We start from the raw sequence: 6260 nt of genomic DNA, 5'->3' as shown, positions 1-6260 counted from the left end.
TGCATTTACTGGTGGATTCTTCACCACTGTGCCACCTGGGAAGCCCAATAAAGTGTTCACAGCCTTTTATTCTTTTCCAAGGAAATCTGAACGTTTCATCAGAATAGCATTTACATTTAAGAAAAAGCAAGCAAATGACAGCACAAGTCAGCACATGGCTTTCCCCTACGAAGTAGAATAAATGCCCCCGAGTTGACAGAAAAAAATTGGCGGCCAAGAAGTTTCACTTCCCTGCCCTTAGTGCTCAGGTGTCAGTGGCTAGACTAATTCAGACGCTCAGCACTCACAAAACATGGCCTTCATGTTTCCAATATAATCTTCACTCATTTTTTGAAGCGCCCAATGGGACAGCAACCATGTTTGCCTTTTACAAACATGCAGGCAGAAGTACTTTCGGTTAGAATAATTCATATAGAGGTTAATTTTTAAATGCCATGTTTTTTCATATTTTCGACATAATCATGTTGACTGTATTTTTCATCCGTAGCGCCTTCCCAGCACTCCAAGTACACACGAGAATGGAGTGACAGGCATTAAGAGATGAGGGGAGTTGCCGGCAGCCACTGGGAGTAACTCTGTTTTAACTCAATCCAGCTTAACTTTATCCAGGTTTAACTCAATCCAGTCTTTTATCCGTGAACCACTTGCTGCCTATGAACAAACTCAAATGTGTCCATTTTTGGTTGGGCTGGGCTTTCCTGTGCCCATGGGCTTAGGTGCATGGGCTCCTCAGGTTGAGCACCAGCTCTAGGCTTCAGCAGTTGCAGCTCCCTGGCTCTAGAGCACAGGCTCAGTAGTTTGGTGCACGGGCTTAGTTGCCCCGTGGCATGTGGGGTCTTCCAGGGCCAGGGATCAAACTGGTGCCTCTGCATTCTTAACCACTGTAGCACCAGGGAAGCCCAGAAATACGTCATTTTAAATAAGCTAAAAAACTGGAAAAAAAAAAAAAAAGTTCCAAAACCAAGTTCTCAAAACCTCCAGAAAGGGGGCAAGGAGTCGTTTTCATTATTTCATAAAGTCTAAAGGAATCCTATGTATGTACACATGTATGTGCACACATGTACACATGTATGGATGTGAGAGTTGGGCTATAAACAAAGCTGAGCGCTGAAGAATTGATGCTTTTGAACTGTAGTGTTGGAGAAGACTCTTTTAAAGAGTCCCTTGGACTGCAAGGAGATCCAGCCAGTCCATCCTAAAGGAAATCAGTCCTGAATATTCATTGGAAGGACTGATGCTGAAGGTGAAACTCCAATACTTTGGCCACCTGATGCGAAGAACTGACTCACTGGAAAAGACGCTGATGCTGGGAAAGATTGAAGGTGGGAGGAAAAGGGGACAACAGAGGGGGAGATGGTTGGATGGCACCACTGACTCAATGGACATGAGTTTGAGCAAGTTCCAGGAATTGGTGATGGACAGGGAAACCTGGCATGCTACAGTCCATGGGGTCACAAAGGGTTGAACACAACTGAGCAACTGAACTGAACTGAAACGAATCCTATAGGAATAAACTATGATGAAGGTGCCACACACTAGATCAATAGTCGCCTTGTCTGTCTCCAATCAACTCTGTATTGAAAGCCTAGTTATGCGGATTAAAAGCTTTTATTGTGACAAAGAAAGTGAAAGCTGCTCAGCTGTGTCTGACTCTTTGCAACCCCATGGACTATGGAATTCTCCAGGCCAAAATACTGGAGTGTAGCCTTTCCCTTATCCAGGGGATCTCCCCAACCCAGTGATCAAACCCAGGTCTCCCACATAGCTGGCGGATTCTTTCCCAGTTGAGCCACAAGGGAAGCCCAAGAAATACTGGAGTGGGTAGCCTATCCCTTCTCCATCGGATCTTTCCGACCCAGGAATCAAACCGGGGTGTCTTGCATTGCAGGCGGATTCTTTACCAACTATGCTATGAGGGAAGCCAAGGAAAATGCAGTTGTCAGATAAGACAGTTAATTATATCCTGAGGGTGGAAGGTAGGGGCAGAATGAGCTGATGGTGAGAAATGGCAGAATTTTAGAATTCATGTTTGCATAATGAAATTATTCTTACATAAAATTTTATAATACAAATTTCAAGATAGTGAATGATACACACTTGCAAAATCACTTATGATTTTACATGAAAAAAAAGTACAGCTCAAAGAAAATCCAGCTTCCTACACATTACCGAGCATGTTTTGTTTAAAATACACACAGAACTACATCCAAAGCAAAAGCAGTATTATGTAATCTCCAAATGTCAGAGAACCTAGCCCTAACTGAACACTCCCCCGTGAGCATGGTCCTGGTCACAGGAAGGGTTACATTTTACTCCAGAACACAGGTCTAATGGATGGAGACAGTAGCTTAAAGCAACTGGTGACCATTATACTCTTATTTTTCTTCAAAGATGACAGCACAGTCACTTTAAAGTTGGCAGGAAGGCTGATATTTTAGGAAACTAGGCATCATTATGAGATACTAGAGATCTGAATCATAACAGAAAAGTACTTGGCAGAACAATTACACGTTACCTGTTTTTTGGTTTTTTTTTTTTTTTTTTTTTTGACACTTTCTGAAGACTAAACACTGATATTAAACTGCTACTGATGTGGAAAACGGTTTAGTCGAATGTCTTGAAGCTCTTGTCTTAAACAACTGTCAAGCAAGTCATGGCTTAATTATGGTGTTCACTTTTCCAAAAAACTAAAAAAATACCACCACATGATCAGTAAATAAACTAAATGTAGCAATGTTATCATCTGGTGGGCAAAATAAATGTGCAAAAGTATTAATACCTTCATTTTTATTTATTTTAAAAGTGACTAAGTTCTGTCATCTGATTTTCTATCCCAGCTACAGGAAGCAGGGACAGAGAACATAAAACTAGGCATATGTGATGCCTGATGGAGACAGAAAACTCAGGAACACACTGTGTGAGTCCAAACAGCAGCAAGCAACAGCTGGCATGCAGTATGCGGAGATGAGACAGGGAATGGGGCCCGGGTGCGGCCTTGCATCACTGCTGCTGCTGCTGCTAAGTCGCCTCAGTCATGTCTGACTCTGTGCGACCCCACAGAAGGCAGCCCGCTGTCCATGGGATTTTCCAGGAAGAGTACTGGAGTGGGCTGCCATTGCCTTCTCTGGCCTTGCATCACTAGCTGTGCTCAGATTCCTCGTCCGTACCAAGCCTTACTTCAAAGGCAAAGGACCACATGGGGTTGCTCTGTGCTGAGCTACCCCCTGGGGCGAGGTGGTGCCCATGGCAATGCCACACTGTGACACATTCTCCTAAAAACATCTGAAGGACTCTTAGAAAGCGTTGGGGCTTCCCAGGTGGTGCTAGGGGTAAAGAACCCGTCTGCCAGTGCAGGAGACGTTAAGAGACGTGGGTTCGATGAAACTTTTCCACCAGAGCCAAATCAAAATTTTCACATGCAACTGTTTATATGTAGCCCAAACAAACATATTTTCAGTCATTTAGAGCCCACCCATTTTGCATACTCACCAAAATTACACCCAGCATCTGGAAGCTGTAAATAAGACAAACCTGGGGCCATGAAGACCCCTAGGCCTCCTGCACTTTGCACTTCTGAACCCAGAGATTCCTGAATGCAAACCTCCCTGGAAGGAACCTCCCTCTCCCCCAGGAGTTCCGTGGCCCTGCTCCCCTTCTGGGTGGTGGCCCATGCTGCTGTCTCAGGAAGGGGTGACGCATTCTTGCAACCTGTCATAACAGGGCTCAAATAAAGCTACCCCCAATAAAGCATGCAACTGCCATTTATAGTCATGTCTTTTCCTCAAAGAGCTCCAAAATCCTAGAACTCCTTAAAACTAAACATCTCAACTCATTCCCCATCACACCCCCCAAAAAAGCATTTGACAAAATCAGCACCTTTTCCTGATTAAACAAAACACTCAATAAACTAGGAAATAGAAGAGAATCTCTCCAACACTATGGAAGACTAAAAGCTTTTCTCTTAAGACCAGGAATGCCTACTTTTGCCACTTCTATTCAATAAAATACTGGAGTTTTAACCAGAGCAGTTATGCAAGGAAAAGAAAATGAATCCAAACTGGAAAGGAAAAAGTAAAACTCTTACTTGCAGATGACACGATCCTATTGGGTAGAAAATTCTAAAAAACGGATACACACACACAAATTATTAAAGCTGAGAAACAAACTCAGGATACAAAGTCAACAAACAAAATTCAGTTATTTCTATACACTAGGAATGATACAATCCAAAAAGGAAACTAAGAAAACAATTCCATTCACAATAGTATTATAAAGAATAAATTAATTAGGAAAAAATTTATCCAAGGAGGTGAAAGACAACAAAAACTGGAAAACATTCTTAAAAGACATTAAAGACAAATAAATGAAAGCTCATCCTATGTTTATGGGTTAAACATAATACTCAGTTAAATCCTCATCAAATTCCCAATGGCTTTTTTTCCAGAAATGAAAATATATATATATAAAATTAATATGGAAATTCAAGGGACTATAATAGGCAAAACAACCCTGAAAAAGAACAAAGTTGTAGGACTCAAACTTCCCAATTTCAAAGCTTACTACAAAGCAACAGTTAACAAAACAGTGGTACTAGCATAAGGACAGGCGTATGGACCAATGGAATAGAATTCAGAGACCAGAAATTCCTTTCATTTATCATCAATTCAACCCTAACCCTAACCTATTTTAAAGTGAGCAAAGTATCTGAACAGACATCTCTCCAAAGAAAATATACAAATGGCCAATAAGCACAGGGTACCCGATCAACATCACCGGTCATCAGGGAAAGGCAAATCAACCAAAATGCAATAGCACTTCCACCTACTATGGGAGCTAGAGTAAAAAAGCAACAGTAAAAAGCACTGGTGAGGATGCAGAGAAATTGGAACCCTTGTGCAGTGGTGGTGGTAATGTAAAATGGTATAGGCACCGTGAAGTCTGCTGTCTCTCAACCACAGTATCATCACATGACCCAGCAATTCCACTCCCAGGCACAGACCCAAAGGACTGAAAACAGGGGCCCAGACAGACAATCACATAGCCATGTTCACAGCAACATTATTCACAACAGGCAAGAGATGAGAACAACCCAAGCATCCGTCAACAGATGAACACAGTAAATATACACATAATGGAATGTTGTTCAGCCGTAAAAAGGAACAAAGTTCTGATAAAAGCTACAATATGGATAATCCTTGAAAATATTAAGCTATATTAAAAAAAGACACAAAAGGACAAATATTCTATGATTCCACTTACATGAAATTATCCAGAATAGGCAAATCCAGAGACAGAAATTAGATTAGAGGTTACCAGGTGATGTTCAGCGCTGAGTCTCTCAGTGGTGTCTAACTCTTTGCTACCCCAGGCTCCTCTGTCCACGGAATAGTCCAGGCAAGAATACTGGAGTGGGTTGCCATTTCCTCCTCCAAGGGATCTTCCTAAACCAGGGATCAAACCCAGTTTTTCACATCTCCTGCACTGGCAGGCAGATTCGTTACCACTGTGCCACCTGGGAAGCCCAGGGGCTGAGGGAGAGACAAGTGGGAAGTTACTGCTTAGTGGCCAAAGTTTCTGTTTATAGTGATGCGAAAAAGCTAGAAATAAATGCCACTAATTATACGCTTGAATAAAAGGACTACCTATGCCCCATGCACATTCTTCACAGAAAAACGGGAAAGAAAGCAGAGTTCCCATACAGTAACTGCCCCCCCCCCACCCCAGATCCCTTCTTGCATCAACGTGATACAGTTGTTACCAAGAGTAATGTATTAGTGTTAACTAAAGTCCACAGTTTATGTTACATATATTTTACCAAAATAAAGGAAAATCCAGAAGAAAAAAACTGGGGCACGTGACAAGGACATAAGAGCCAAGCTGAAAGAGTTCCAACGGCCAAAGCTGAAACAACTGAGCCACACATAAGTAACACTAGTATAGAATTATAACCGAAAATAGAAAACACGTTTATACGAGCCAGTGCTGATAAATAAATGGGATCAATAAATAAAATGAATAAACAGAAAAAAGCAAATGAAATCACCATCCACCTCAGGGGATGGAGCTTTACTTAAACCGTGTCCAATGGAGGGTACACTGTACTTAACGATTTGTTTCTAAAGTGTGGAGAGGGGAGAACAATGACTTCTCAGAGGGGAAACCTGGCAGACTCCCAATGCCACCAGTGATCAGGTCAACACCTCCTGCTGACGACATGCACCCCTGACACGTGATGACACGTGATAAGAAAGGTACCTCAC

The sequence above is a fragment of the Dama dama genome, chromosome 30, assembly GCF_033118175.1.
Source record: "Dama dama isolate Ldn47 chromosome 30, ASM3311817v1, whole genome shotgun sequence".
Taxonomy (NCBI): domain Eukaryota; kingdom Metazoa; phylum Chordata; class Mammalia; order Artiodactyla; family Cervidae; genus Dama; species Dama dama.
The sequence above is the reverse complement of the archived record's forward strand: the minus strand, read 5'-3'. Positions refer to the sequence as shown.